Below are 15,116 nucleotides of genomic sequence, written 5' to 3' on the forward strand. Positions count from 1 at the left end.
AAATTAGATTTTTAGTGTTTTCCGGTTGATATGTGAGATTTTGATATAAGGGTCAGAATGAAATTCTGGAAGTTGCAGTAGTTTCGTTGTATCATTTGGGATGTCTGTGCAAAATTTCAGGTCATTCGGATATGGTTTGGTTGGATTTTTGATCAAAAGCGTAATTTAGAAGATTTTAGAATTCTTGGGCCTCTATCCGATGCGAATTTGGTGTTTTGATGTTGTTTTGAGTATTCTGAAGATTGGAACAAGTTTGAATGATGTTAGGGGATATGTTGGCATGTTTGGTTGAGGTCCCGGGGGCCTCGAGTGAGTTTCGGGTGGTCAATCAAACCATTATGTTTTTGAAAAGTGCAGAAAATTGTTGTTCAATGTTGCAGAGAAATGACCTTCACGTTCGCGAGTAGGCCCTCGCATTCGCGAATGGTTAGCTGGTGAGGCTGAGATTTTAGCCTTCGTGTTCGCGAGGAAGGCTCCGCGTTCGCGAAGGGCTGGGGTCGTTGTGCATCGAGTTCGCGTAGAGGAAGTTGGGCAGCTGGGTTTGAGGTTGAGTTGTTCATCGCGTTCGCGAAGGTCAGGCTGAGGAACTATCACATTCACAAGGGACTGGACGCGTTCGTGTAAAAGGAAATTTGGTTAAAATTAGATTGTGCTTCGCGAACGTGAGGCATTGACCGCGTTCGCAAAGAAGGAATTGAAGCCTGGGTAGAATGTTTAAATAGTCATCTTGTCCGCGATTTTGGGGTTAACTTCCACCATTTTTGAGCGATTTTTGAGCTTTTTGAAGAGGATTGAAGAGGGATTCAAGGGGAAACACTTGGAGGTAAGATTTATGGACTTAATACTCGATTCTAATATGAATTCTACCTAATTAATCATGAAAATTAAGCCTAATATTGAAGAACTAGGGCTTGTGATTGGAGACCTAGAATTTGGGATTTGAGGGGTCGTTTATGGTTGGATTTTGATGTTTTTAGTATGAATGAACTCGGAGAGCGATAAGGAGTCCATTGATGTAATATTTATCGGAATCCGTTTCGTGGGCCCGGGGGTCGGGTTTGGCCAATTTCGGATTTGTGTTGTAATTTGATTTCTTTCGAGTGAGTTTTGTTTCCTTAGCATATTTTGATGATTTTGCACTGATTTTGGTTAGATTTGGTGCATTCGGAGGCCGATTCGAGGGGCAAAGGCATCGTGAGCTAGAGATTTGGACCAGGTAGAGGTGAATAATGATTGTAAATGTTGTCCTGAGGGTATGAAACCCCGGATTGCACGTCGTTGTGCTATATTGAGGTGACGCACATGCTAGATGATGAGCGTGGGGTCGTGCACTGTTGGGGATTGTGACTTAGTCCATCTTGAATGATTGTTTTACCACATATTTGACCGAAAATTGTTTGCTATCATCTTGTCTTGGGCTGAATGCCATATTTGGGCCTCCTGCCAACTATTTGAACCTTTAGGGGATTTTTACTGATATTTCCTCACTGTTTTAACTTTATACTTGTACTCAGTCAAGCTATATTCTACTGTTTCATAACTCGGCCATGTTTACTCTGCTTTAACACTTAAAATGATATTTTAAATGATATTTTGGGCTGATCATCATGTTTTACTGTTGCCTGAGTGGCTTGTGAGATTCTGACTGAGTAAGGCCGAGGGCCTATGTTGTGAGGAAACACTGATTATGATTATGAGGCCGAGGGTCTGAGTGTTGTACGCCACGAGGTGGCTTGTTGATGTGAGGCCGAGAGCCTATGTGATTGTGAGCACCTAATTTTTGCCCTACATGAAAATAACTTCTAAAATAGACCAAAAAATAATTTTAATTGATTTTTAAAAAAATTTCTTTATTTAGTTGCATTTCATGCACTTTTAATATTTTTAAAATTATAAGAAAAATCATAAAAATTGTCACATTATCCATCAGACCCAAAAAAACGGCGCTACCAAGAGCTCCTGGTTCTTCTCCATTTTTTTTTTTCGAACTTCTTCTTCTCCAAAAGCCAACAGACCCTACTCTCTCAACAATAAAAATCAGCTCAAATCTAACTCCTAAATCCCAGCGAAACAGCCACCTAAATGCCAGAAACTTCAGCTTTCCCCTTCATTTGTTTAATCCGATCCCTTCCCCAAAAATAATCATTCGATTTTCTAGCTTTAAAAAAAACGGGACAGACAAAACAAATCTGAGCAGTGAGAGAAACATAGGGACGGAAAAAGGATGAGAGAACTAAAAAGAAAAGCTGCGCAGCAGCTCAAAAAAAACGGACGACGTTCCTTCTGTGTCGAGCTGTGCTGGGTTGTTTGCTGTTGATCTGAAGCCATTTTTGGATGATATTGCTGCTCGTCTCAGAGAGTAATTTTGTGTTTTCCTTAATCTCTTGAAATCAGGTATTTCCTCAAGCCTTTGTGTACAAATTGGTTGTAAATACACTTATGTTGAGAAATGGGTTTGGATTATGAAAATTCATATAAATTTCAATGTTGTTCTTTTTCAGATCTGTGTCGTGAATGCTTGTATCATTTGTTTAATTTCTCTTATTCCTATCTTATGGCTTATGTGACAATATTTTGAGCTTTTCTCGTGGGATAGTTCTTGCCTCCTTCGTGACTGAGTAGATAAGTTTTGTTTGTTTTCTTATATACATTTTAAACCTTGAATGGACGAGTTTGATTTCAACAGTCATGCCGTGGATTTTGATTTCTCTTACTGATATGCATTTGGAGCTCACTGTGTAGATACTGTTTGTGTTAAAGGGAAGAGAGAAATAAAAAGGAAGCTGAACTTTAGTTTTATCGTTTTATACCTCTTCTTTAGGCCAGATCCATGAAAATAGGCAATTGTGGCTATAAAGCAAACATCATTGGTTCTTGGAAGACTAGTGAACTGATTGCAGACAAGCCGAAAAGCAGTTAATTATTTAGGTAACACCAATGACTGTCATCAAATCTTCTAATCTAGTACTAAGGCAAATCCCCAAAAAGAAATAAAATAAAATGGTGCCATGCTACTCACCAGGGGAGAGGCCGGAGAGCCTTTTAATTTTAACTCTTAATTTTGTGGTGCTAAATGGCAATTGAGATTTTGAAGAAAGATTCACTGTCAACAAAAAACTCTGTTTTATAAATTAAGTAGGACCATTGGTCCAGAGCAACATCATTTATTGGTTAATAGAAATGCCATACAAAGCCTAAGATCTACTCGTGCAAGGAGCCCATCTCTTTTAAATCACTAGATATCAAAATAGTTGCAAAATATAGGATGTTGGTAATTTGTTAAGTTGTAAATATACAGTTGATCTTGTTAGTAATTCATGAAATCTAACCGTACACCTTTTCGCAATAATTTTCCATAACTCTCGAGGCTTACAATAATATCAAATTAGATTAGGGAAGAAAATCACTCATGAACATCGTAGTTTGCTTTATGCACGTAATTAAATCATTACAACTACGGGTACGATTCTCGTGGCATAGCTGTGATACCTAATTTCAAATTATATTTAAATAGGAGCATCCTTAGTTTGTTTTAGTGAAATACAAATCTTTTAAAATAAATTGAGGCGTGTCATTCACAATTGAATCACCTAATCTATGGCCCTCACTTTAATATTATAACTGAGTGTAGAAAACATTTTGAACATTCAAAGTTTGCTTTAGGCGTGTTTATAATAAAATCATCATAGCTATGGGTATGGTTCTCGTGACGTAGTTGTGATATCTAATTTTCAAATTTGGGGTACATTTATGTGACCCGGCCAAAACTTCTAATAACTTTAATAAATTAAACGTGTTGTAGATCGTGGGTACGGTTCCCGTGACATGATTCGCATTGTGTATCAAACAAACAAGTTTAATTTTTGGTTCGCAGACTTTTAAAAATAAAGTCAAAATTTCCTCAATTTGGGATTTTAAAATAAACCGGTGACTTGGGACACCAAATAAACTATTCCAAGTGGCGACTCTAAAAAATAAATAAATAATCTTATTTCGAATAATGTCACTTTAATTGAAAAAACTCCCTTATATTACCTTCCGGGGTGGTAAAATGGAGGTGTGACAGTGATTATTCCACGAGATGGCTTGATATTACACTTGGGCCGTAAGGGGCCCCTCCAGGAGTCTGCACACCCCCAGTGAGTGCGGGTACCCATTGTGATATGAGATAGAGTCCGATGGGCTGGTATTGTTCCATGTATTGCCCGAGGGGCTGATTCTGTTGGTATTGTACTCGAGGGCGGTTTTTTATGTGTTTATCTTTCCTAATTGCCTGTCATTTACTTGCTTAACTGTTAAAAAGACATTTTCAAAGAAATTTTAACTGAACTAAAGTGACTTTACCTATTTTCATTGTTTCATTGCTTTTACTGGCTTTTACTGCTTCTTTATAACCTGTTGACGTGCCTTTACGTGGTTTCTTATTACTCAATCTGCATTTATTATTATTACTCACTAAGTTGGAGTACTCACTTTACTCCCTGCACCCCGTGTGCAGATTTAGGCGCATCAGGTCCTGCTTGCGAGGGTTTAGAGTTGTCTAGCAGATTCTGGAGATTGTCTAGGTAGCTGCCCAGCGATTCGCAGCCCAGTGCTTCTCCCTCTATCTTATTTCCTTCTATTTTAGTTATGAAATAGTGGAGTAGACTCTTTTAGACTTGTAGTATTATTATAGATGTTCATGACTGGTGACACCTCGATGTCGGGCTATGTCTTTTTCCGCAAACTATATTATTTACCTTATTTTGGGATTTATGATTATGATTAAGACTTAGCTTTATTACTTAATTGCTTAAAAATGAATTGGGAACGTGTCGGCTGGCCTTGTCTTCATGAGAGGAGCCACCACGATCGGGTCCGGGTTTAGGGTCGTGACAAGTTAGTATCAGAGCTTAGGTTACATAGGTCTCACGAGTCATGAGCAGGTTTAGTAGAGTCTCGCAGATCGGTACGGAGACGTCTGTATTTATCCTCAAGAGGCTACAGAACCTTTAGGAAAAACTTCATATTCTTGAAATTCTTGTCGTGCGAATCTGTTGATCCGAGTACTAAACTTCTGTTATTCTATTCTCTCACCGATTGTGAGGATACGCGCTACCGGCCAGGATGAACGACCACCAGTACCACCAGCTGTGGCCACTAAAGGCCGAGGACGCGGTCGTGGTCGCGGTAGGAGCAGAGGTGTGGCCCAAACAGCAGTTAGGGCAGCACCTGCAGATCCACCAGCCGCCCCAGTTTAGGATCAGGGCCCAGTTGTGGATACTCCAGCAGCACCAGCCCAGGCACCAGCTGTGCCTATTGTGATTCCGGGTCTTCAGGAGGCCCTGGCTCAGATTCTATCAGTATGCACTGGCCTAGATCAGGCAATCTCAGTTACTACAATCGTGACTACTTCTCAGGATGGGGGAGGCACTCAGACTCCCGCCGCTTGCACACCAGAGCAGGTCGTGCAGGGACTTCAAACACCGGGGGCGCATCCAGCCCAGCCGGTTGCAGCTGCTCAGGACTATGTAGTTCCTTCCATGCCAGAGGACGAGCAGCATAGGTTGGAGAGGTTTGGTAGACTTCAGCCTCCGACTTTCAGTAGTGTAGAGGGCGAGGATGCCTAGGGTTTCTTGGATAATGCTTCGTACAGCGGGTATTCTGGAGACCAGCGGGGTCGCTTTCACTATTTATTAATTTTCTGGAGCTGCCTTCACTTGGTGGGAGGCTTTTGAGAGGCGTAGGCCTGTTGGTGCAGCACCCCTTACTTGGCAACAGTTCTCCATTCTCTTTCTGGAGAAGTATGTGCCGCAGTCTCGCAGGGAGGAGCTGTGCAGGCAGTTTGAGTGGTTACATCAGGGAGAGATGACTGTGACGCAGTATGAGATAAGGTTCTCTGAGTTAGCTTGCCATGAGATTTGGTTGGTTCTGATAGATAGAGAGAGGATTGGGAGGTTTGTTGATGGCCTCACTTATCAGCTTCGTATTCTCATCACCAGAGAGAGGGTGACTGGTGCTACTTTTGAGGAGGTTGTAGACATTGCTCGTGAGATTGAGTCTGTTTATCGCCAGGAGCAAGAGGAGAGGGAGGCCAAGAGGCCTCGCGGATCTGGTAGTTATGGCGGTGCTCCTTCGAGAGGTCAATTTCAGCACGGCAGAGGTCGTCCATTCAGGCATGCTCAACCAGCTCGCCCAGGGTATCGTGGGGCGTCATTGGGTCATGGTTCTCACAGTTCTCATTAGAGCCAGTCATCACTTAGTGCCCTTCCAGCTCAGAGTTCGTCCCGTGCCCCATCAGTTCAAGGCCCTTCTATGCCAGGTGCATCAGCTAGTCATTCCGGTGCTAGGGGTTCCCTTCAGTCCCCATCTCTAGCACCCAGGAGTTGTTATGAGTGTGGAGAGATGGGTCATATGTGGAGGCAGTGTCCCCGTCACCTTGCTAGTTCATCTCAGCAAAGGAGTCAGCCATCGGCTTTAGCACTAGTTACTTCACCACCACCCACCCAACCAACTAGGGGTGGAGGTCAGTCAGCTAGGGGTCGCCCTAGAGGGGGAGGTCGATCAAGTGGCGGTCAGGCCCGTTTTTATGCACTCCCAGCTAGACCCGATGATATTACTTCTGATGTTGTTATTACAGTTATTGTTTCAGTCTGCCACAGAGATGCCTATGTATTATTTGATCCTGCTTCCACCTTTTCTTATGTGTCATCATACTTTGCTCGTTATTTAGATACGCCACGTGAGTCTCTTATTTCACCTGTTCATGTATCTACTCCGGTAGGCGATACTGTTGTTGTATACCGTGTGTACTGGTCGTGTGTGGTGACTATTAGGGGTTTGGAGACCCGAGTGGATCTTTTATTATTATGTATGGTGGATTTCGATGTCATTTTGGGCATGGATTGGCTATCTCCGTGTCATGCTATTCTGGACTGTCATGCTAAGATAGTGACATTGGTTATACCGGGTGTACCACGGATTGAGTGGCGAGGTTTGACTGATTATGTTCTCAGTAGGGTACTTTTATTCTTGAAGGCCCAGCGTATGGTTGGGAAGAGTTATCTTTCTTATCTAGCCTTTGTGAGGGATGTCGGTGTAGAAACTCCTAGTATTGATTCTGTTTCAGTTGTGAGGGATTTTCCCGATGTGTTTCTTGCAGACCTATCGGGCATACCGCCGGACAAGGATATTGATTTTGGTATTGATCTGGTGCTGGGCACTCAGCCCATTTCTATTCCGCCGTATTGTATGGCACCAGCGGAGTTGAAGGAGTTAAAGGAGCAGCTTCAGAAACTCCTGGATAAGGGGTTCATTCGGCCTAGTGTGTCACCTTGGGGTATGGCACTATGAGGATGTGCATTGATTATAGGCAGTTGAACAAAGTAACAGTTAAGAACAAGTATCCTTTGCCTCGTATTGATGATTTGTTCGACCAGCTTCAGGGAGAGAAAGTGTTCTCCAAGATTGATCTCCATTCAGGTTATCACCAGTTGAAGATCAGGGACTCGGATATTCTTAAGACAACTTTCAGAACTCGATATAGTCATTATGATTTCTTGGTAATGTCTTTTGGGATGACCAATGCCCCAGCAGCGTTCATGCATTTGATGAACAACATGTTTCGGCCTTATTTCGACTCATTTGTCATAGTCTTCATTAATGATATTCTAGTGTATTCACGTAGTCAGGAGGAGCACGCGGAGCATTTGAGAGTTGTGTTGCAGAGATTGAGGGAGGGGAAGTTTTATGCAAAATTCTCCAAGTATGAGTTTTGGCTTAGTTCAGTAGCTTTCTTGGGACACATGGTGTCCAGCGAGGGTATTCAGGTTGATCCGAAGAAGATAGAGCCACTTCAGAGTTGGCCTAGACCGTCCTCAGCCACATAGATTCGCATCTTTCTTGGTTTGGCAGGCTATTATCGTCTGTTTGTTCAGGAATTCTCATCTATCGCATCGCCTTTGCCCAAGTTGACTCAGAAGGGTGCTTCATTTGTATGGTCGGATGAGTGTAAAGAGAGCTTTCAAAAGCTCAAGATAGCCTTGATCACAGCTCCAGTGTTAGTTTTGCCATCAGCTTCAGGTCCATATACCGTGTATTGTGATGCTTCGAGAGTTGGTATTTGGAGTTGGCTGCCATAGTCCATGCATTGAAGATTTGGAGGCATTACTTGTATGGTGTGTCTTGTGAGGTGTTTACTGATCATTGTAGTCTCCAGCACTTGTTCAAGCAGAATGATCTCAATTTGAGGTAGCGAAGGTGGTTGGAGTTGCTAAAGGATTATGATATTACTATATTGTACCATCTGGGGAAGGCCAATGTGGTGGCCGATGCTTTGAGCCAAAAGGCGATGAGTATGGGGAGTTTGACATATATTCCAGTAGGGGAGAGACCTCTTGCAGTTGATGTTCAGGCCTTGGCCAATCGGTTCGTGAGGTTAGATATTTCAGAGCCGAGTCGGGTGTTGGCTTGTGTGATTTCTCGGTCTTCCTTATATGATCGCATCAGAGAGCGCCAGTATGATGATCCGTATTTGCTTGTCCTTAAGGACAGGGTTCAGCACGATATGCCAGAGATGTGACTATTGGTGATGATGGGGTGTTGAGGATGCAGGGCCGGATATGTGTGCCCAATGTAGATGGGCTTCAGGGGTTGATTCTGGAAGAGGCCCACAGCTCGCGGTATTCCATTCATCCGGATGCTACGAAGATGTATCACGATTTGAGACAACATTATTGGTAGAGGAGAATGAAGAAAGACATTGTGGAATTTGTAGCTCGGTGTCTCAATTGTCAGCAGGTGAAATATGAGCATCAGAGACCGGGTGGCTTGCTTCAGCAGATGGATATTCCAGAGTGGAAGTGGGAGCGGATCACTATGGACTTTATAGTTGGGCTCCCATGGACTTTGAAGAAGTTCGATGCTATTTGGGTGATTGTGGATCGGCTAACCAAGTCCGCGCACTTTATTCCTGTGTGTACTACATATTCTTCAGAGCGGTTGACAGAGATTTATATCCAGGAGATTGTTCATTTGCATGGTGTCCCAGTTTCCATCATTTCAGATAGGGGCACTCAGTTTACTTCGCAGTTTTGGAGGTTTGTGCAGCGAGAGTTGGCTACTCAAGTTGAGTTGAGCATAGCTTTTCACCCGCAAATGAACGGATAGTCCGAGTGCACTATTCAGATATTGGAGGACATGTTGCATACTTGTGTCATTGATTTCAGAGGGTTATGGGATCAGTTTCTACCGCTTGCAGAGTTTGCTTATAACAACAACTATCATTCGAGTATTCAGATGGCTCCATATGAGGCTTTGTATGAGAGACGGTGTAGATCTCCAGTTGGTTGGTTTAAGTTAGGTGAGGCTAGGCTATTGGGGACAGACTTGGTATAGGATGCTTTAGAGAAGGTGAAGGTAATTTAGGAGAGGTTTCATACAGCGCAGTCGAGGCAAAAGAGTTATGCTGATAGGAAGGTTCGGGATGTGTCCTACATGGTTGGTGAGAAGGTTCTGCTAAAGATTTCACCCATGAAGGGTGTTATGAGGTTTGGGAAGAAGGGTAAATTGAGTCATCGGTTCATTGGGCCTTTTGAGGTGCTTCGGAGGACTGGGGAGGTGGCTTATGAGCTTGCTTTGCTACCCAGCTTGTTGAGTGTGCATCCGGTATTTCATGTTTTTATGCTCTAAAAGTATATTGGGGACCCGTCTCATATTTTGGATTTCAGAACGGTTCAGTTGGATGGTGATTTGACTTATGATGTGGAGCCACTAGCTATTTTGGAGCATCAGGTTCAAAAGTTGAGATCAAAGGATATAGCTTTAGTGAAAGTGCAGTGGAGAGGTTGGCCCATAGAGGAGGCTACCTAGGAGACCGAGCGGGAGATGCGAAGTAGATATCCTCACCTATTTGAGGCTTCGGGTATGTTTCTTGACTCGTTCGAGGACGAATGTTTATTTAAGAGAGGGAGGATGTGACGACCCGGCCAGTCGTCTTATGAGTTACCGTTCTGTTTCCCTCATTTCTGCTTTTTATTGCTTTGTTTATCGGTTCTATGAGTGCTCGGGTTGGTTGGATCGGGCTCGAAAAGGATTTGGTAAGGTTTGAGACACTTAGTCTCTTTTAAGGAAGCTTAAGTTGGAAAAGTCAACCGGATGTTGACTTATGTGTTAGAGGGCTCGGATGTGAGTTTCGATGGTTCGGATAGCTTCGGGAGGTGATTTTGGTATGAATGAACTCGGGGAGCAATAAGGAGTCCATTGATGTAATTTTTATCGGGATCTGAGACGTGGGCCTGGGGGTCGGGTTTGGCTAATTTTGGAATTTGTGTTGTAATTTGATTTCTTTCGAGTGAGTTTTGTTCCCTTAGCATATTTTGATGATTTTGCACTGATTTTTGTTAGATTTGGAGCATTCGGAGGCCGACTCGAGGGGCACAGGCATCGCGAGCTAGAGATTTGGATTGGGTAAAGGTGAGTAATGATTGTAAATGTTGTCATGAGGGTATGAAACTTCGGATTGCAGATTGTTGTGCTATATTGAGGTGACGCACGCGCTAGATGACAAGCGTGGGGTCATGCACAATTGAGGATTGTGACTTAGTTCATCCCAATGATTGTTTTACCGCGTATTTGACCGAAAACTATTTGTTATCATTTTGTCTTGGGCTGAATGTCATATTTGGGCCTCGTGCCAACTATTTGAACCCTTAGGGGATTTTTACTGATATTTTCTCACTATTTTGACTTTATACTTGTACTCAGTCATATTATATTTAACTGTTTTCATAACTCAGCCATGTTTACTCTGCTTTAACACTTAAAATGATATTTTGGGTTGAGCATCATGTTTTATTGCCCCAGTGGCTTGTGAGATTCTGAATGAGTAAGGCCGAGGGCCTATGTTGTGAGGAAACACTGATTATGATTATGAGGCCTAGGTCCTGAGAGTTGTATGCCACGAGGTGGTTTGTTGATATGATGTCGAGAGCCTATGTGATTATGCCACGAGATGACTTGATATTGCGCTTGGGCCGTAAGGGTCCCCTCCAGGAGTCTGCACACCCTCAGTGAGCACGGATACACATTGTGATATAAAATAGAGCCCGAGGGGCTGGTATTGTTCCATGTGTTACCCGAGGGGCTGATTCTGTTGGTATTGTGCCCAAGGGGCTGATTCTGTTGGTATTGTGCCCAAGGGGCGGTTCTTTATGTGTTTATCTTTCCTAATTGTCTGCCATTTACTTGCTTAACTGTTAAAAAGGTATTTCCAAAGAAGTTTTAACTAAACTAAAGTGACTTTAACCTATTTTCACTGTTTCATTGCTTTTACTGGCTTTTACTGCTTCTTTATAGTCTATTGATGTGCCTTTACGTGATTTCTTATTACCCAGTCTGCATTTATTATTATTACTCACTGAGTTGGAGTACTCACTTTACTCCCTGCACCTCGTGTGCAGATTCAGATGCACCAGGTCCTGCTTGCGAGGGTTGAGAGCTGTCCAGCAGATTCCGAAGATTCAATGGTAGCTGCCCGGCGATTCGCAGCCCAGTGCTTCTCCCTCTATCTTATTTCCTTCTGTTTTAGCTATGAAATAGTGGAGTAGACTCTTTCAGACTTGTAGTATTATCATATATGCTCATGATTGGTAACACCCCGATGTCGGGCTATGTCTTTTTCCGCAAACTGTATTATTTACCTTATTTTGGGATTTATGATTATGACTAAGACTTAGCTTTATTACTTAATTGCTTAAAATGAATTGGAAACGTGTCGGGTCGCCTTGTCTTCATGAGAGGTGACATCACGACCGGTTCTAGGTTTAGGGTCATGATAAGATCAACCAGTGACCTAGTTCGGGATGTTTTGTTTCTTTTGCTCATGTTTTCAGTATTTTTATTTCTTCTTATGCCTTGTGGTAGAATCTTATCAATCATCTATGAACTTCACTGTCTTTTGCTCCAACTATTTGTTTATATTTCTTTGATGGTTAAAATTCTTAGCTTGATCTATGATGATTAATCTATGATTGCATTTGAAGTAGCCCTAGTGGCCATGAGTAAGTTTTAAATTCTGGTTACCTCATATTTTATGCAACTTTTTGATGATACCAAAAGGGGGGAAAAGGTTGTGCTTTACACTTTGAACAGTGATGTTTATAACCTAATGTATCTGATCCTTGATGATAAGTGAAAACTTTCTAACTTTGCATTGATGTTGAGATGAGTTCTGGCAGGGCCTAAGTGTATGAAAAGTACAGAGTTTGTCATCATCAAAAAGGAAGAATTTGTTGTCCCAAGTAAAGGTTAAGTTTTGAAGATTGATAAAGGAACTCAGACATGAACCAGGTCCATCCCTCAGGTGCACAAAAACGGGCAAATTCGAGTATGGGGGATGCACGTGAAAGAGATAAGTTTAACTTGGTGTATTTAATATCTCCTGATCGAAAAGTTTGCATAATTGATAAGGAGAAGGAGTCCTTAATCAAAGAGAACACTATCCAAGATAAGGAAGGAGTTAGAAGTTGAAATCAACTAGAACTCTTCCACCAAGGAAGAGTTGCATCAGAACTCTAGTTATTTCTTCATCTACTAACTCTATAAATTGCAGAATGTTCTCACATCACAGTGTTGCACAAGAACGCAGAATTTAAACGTGAATTGAGAACAAAATAGTAAGGCTTTTTTCAAGTAGTTCGTGTGTGATTCAAGTGCGCAAACCTGAAGCTACATGAACCAAATTGAAGAACCAGCTCCATAAAGAGTTTTATGTTTCTTTCTTTATTTCTAGTTCAATTATAGTAGGTGTTTTCATATTGTACATTTTAGCTTTATCTAGAAGCAATTGTAATAGGTATTTTGAGTATTCAAGTTAGAGTTAACTTGAAGTTGTCGCAATAGTTAGAGGCTAGTTGCTACGACGTGATTAGAGATAATCCTTAGGTTTACAAAGAGTTTTGTAAATGCTGTTTTGGCTCAGTGATTTAGTGAAGTGTTGGGGAAAATCCTACTGAGTAGTAGGTCGTGGTTTTTTCACCTTTATGAGCTAAGTATTTTCCACGTAAAAATACTTGTGTTCTTTACTTTCTACATTTATTATTCTGCAACAGTAGCAGAAGGAACGCATAGAAGAACCAGGTCCTTCCACAATCAGTTTAAGCGAAAAATTGGTCACCACACAAATCACCCCCCCCCTCTTGTATGGTATTGAAGTCTAAAACATCAAGCCAGACTAGGAGGGATCCAAAGCAGTTCTAAATACTATGCTAGCCTTTTTCTCCAACAACTAGAAGTTAATCTTACCCAACAATATAATGATATCCTTAAGTTGGAAGAAGACTACTGGAAAATTAGGTCTAGAGCCTTGTGGTTAAATGACGGTGACGCAAACACAAAATTTTTCCACATTAGTGATACTAATAGAAGAAGAATCAATAAAATAGTCTTCTTCAAAGATGACATGGGAAATTGGATAGATGATCACAATTGTATAATGATTCACACTAGAAATTACTTTAAAAATCTTTTTACCACTTCCCAAACATATTCTATTTGGCATACAAGAACTAATGTAACCCCTATGGATAAGTACAATGAACTATCGTGCCTAGACTTTCCCCTAAATGACCAAGAATTTAAAAAGGCAGTTTTCTCCTTTAACCCCTATAAATCCCCAGGACAGATGGTTTATACCTCCTTTTCTATCAAAAATACTGGCATACCATCAAGGATAGTGTAAATGCCTTTTGCCACAAAGTCTTTGAGGATAGCTGCATTCCTATAATCACTAATAAAACTTACTTGTGCCTAATTCCTAAATTTGAAAATGCTAATAATCTAAAAAATTTCAGACCAATTAGCCTCTGTAATACCATGTATAAAATAATTACAAAAATCATCGCCAACAGATTCAGGCCTTTCCTTAACAAATTAATTGGACCTCACCAAGCAAGCTTCATTAAAGGTAGAAGATTGTGACAACGTTGTTATAATTCAAGAGGTAATAAAATATATTAGAAATTCAAAATCAAGAGAAGGACATATGATCCTCAAAATAGACCTTGAAAAGGCTTTTGATAAACTAGAATGGCCTTTTATTCATAGAATCTTAAATTACTTCAAATTTACTCAAAAAACCATAAATCTGATCATGTCGTGCATAGCTACCTAGCTACTCCATCCTGGTTAATGGGTAAAATCAGAATCGCTCACAGCTACAAGGGGTATCAGACAAGGTGACCCAATGTCCTCATACATTTTTATATTATGTATGAAAATGCTCTCCAAAATGACCTATCACAAAATTGACACCAGGAAATGGGATGCATTGAAAATTACCCCTAGAAGCCCTACACTATCGCATCTATTCTTTGTCGATGACATAACACTCATAGGCAAAGCAAACACCAAAATAGCTCTCACAATCTTACAAAGTCTCAATGACTTCTGCCTACTTTTAGGTCAGGCTATTAGTAAAACAAAATCAAAATTAATTGTCTCTCCAAACTGCTCAAACACAACTAGAAAGGATTTATCATCCATCTTCAACATCAAGCTTAGCGACAACTTAGGTACTTACTTAGGTTTTCCTATTATTAATTCAAAACCTAACCATAAGGACTACCAATTTGTGGTTGATAAAATGAGAACAAAATTGGGAAGTTGGAAAGGTAGATGGCTAAACATGGCTGAAGATGTACTCTAGTCACATCCACCCTTAATAATATACCAAACCATATTATGCAATATTCCCTTCTTCCTACAAAAACTCTTAAGGATATTGATAAGGTTCAACGAGATTTTATATGGAACTCCACTCCAGAAAAAAGAAAAAATCACCTTCTTAGCTGGGATTTTGTTACAAGGGACAAAGTAAAGGGGGGACTGAGAGTCAGAAAGGCTAGAAGTAAAAACCTGGCTTTACTTACTAGTCTAGCATGGAGATTGATTAATACTAATTCCTTATGGACATGAGTCATAGCTAGCAAATATGCTAATACCAGAAATAAAAAACATCCCTCCTTCATATGGAAAAGTATTTTGAAGAGCTTGTACTATTGTAATATGAGACTAGATGGGACATCAATAACACCTCTCTTAGCATTTGGGAATCAAACTGGATTCCAAATATAATAAAT

At 41.1% G+C, this 15,116-nt stretch overlaps 1 long non-coding RNA gene across 1 annotated transcript; it reads left to right on the forward strand.

The window, feature by feature from the left end:
- The first annotated feature begins 1,913 nt into the window (after positions 1 to 1,913).
- Positions 1,914 to 12,827, forward strand: LOC142164724 (uncharacterized). The gene is made up of 4 exons (XR_012695669.1): positions 1,914 to 2,394; positions 4,499 to 4,565; positions 10,384 to 10,452; positions 11,439 to 12,827. It is a non-coding gene; the product is annotated as an uncharacterized LOC142164724 (long non-coding RNA).
- Positions 12,828 to 15,116: the final 2,289 nt, after the last annotated feature.

Source organism: Nicotiana tabacum, chromosome 10 (genome assembly GCF_000715075.1).
Source record: "Nicotiana tabacum cultivar K326 chromosome 10, ASM71507v2, whole genome shotgun sequence".
NCBI classification, from domain to species: Eukaryota; Viridiplantae; Streptophyta; class Magnoliopsida; order Solanales; family Solanaceae; genus Nicotiana; species Nicotiana tabacum.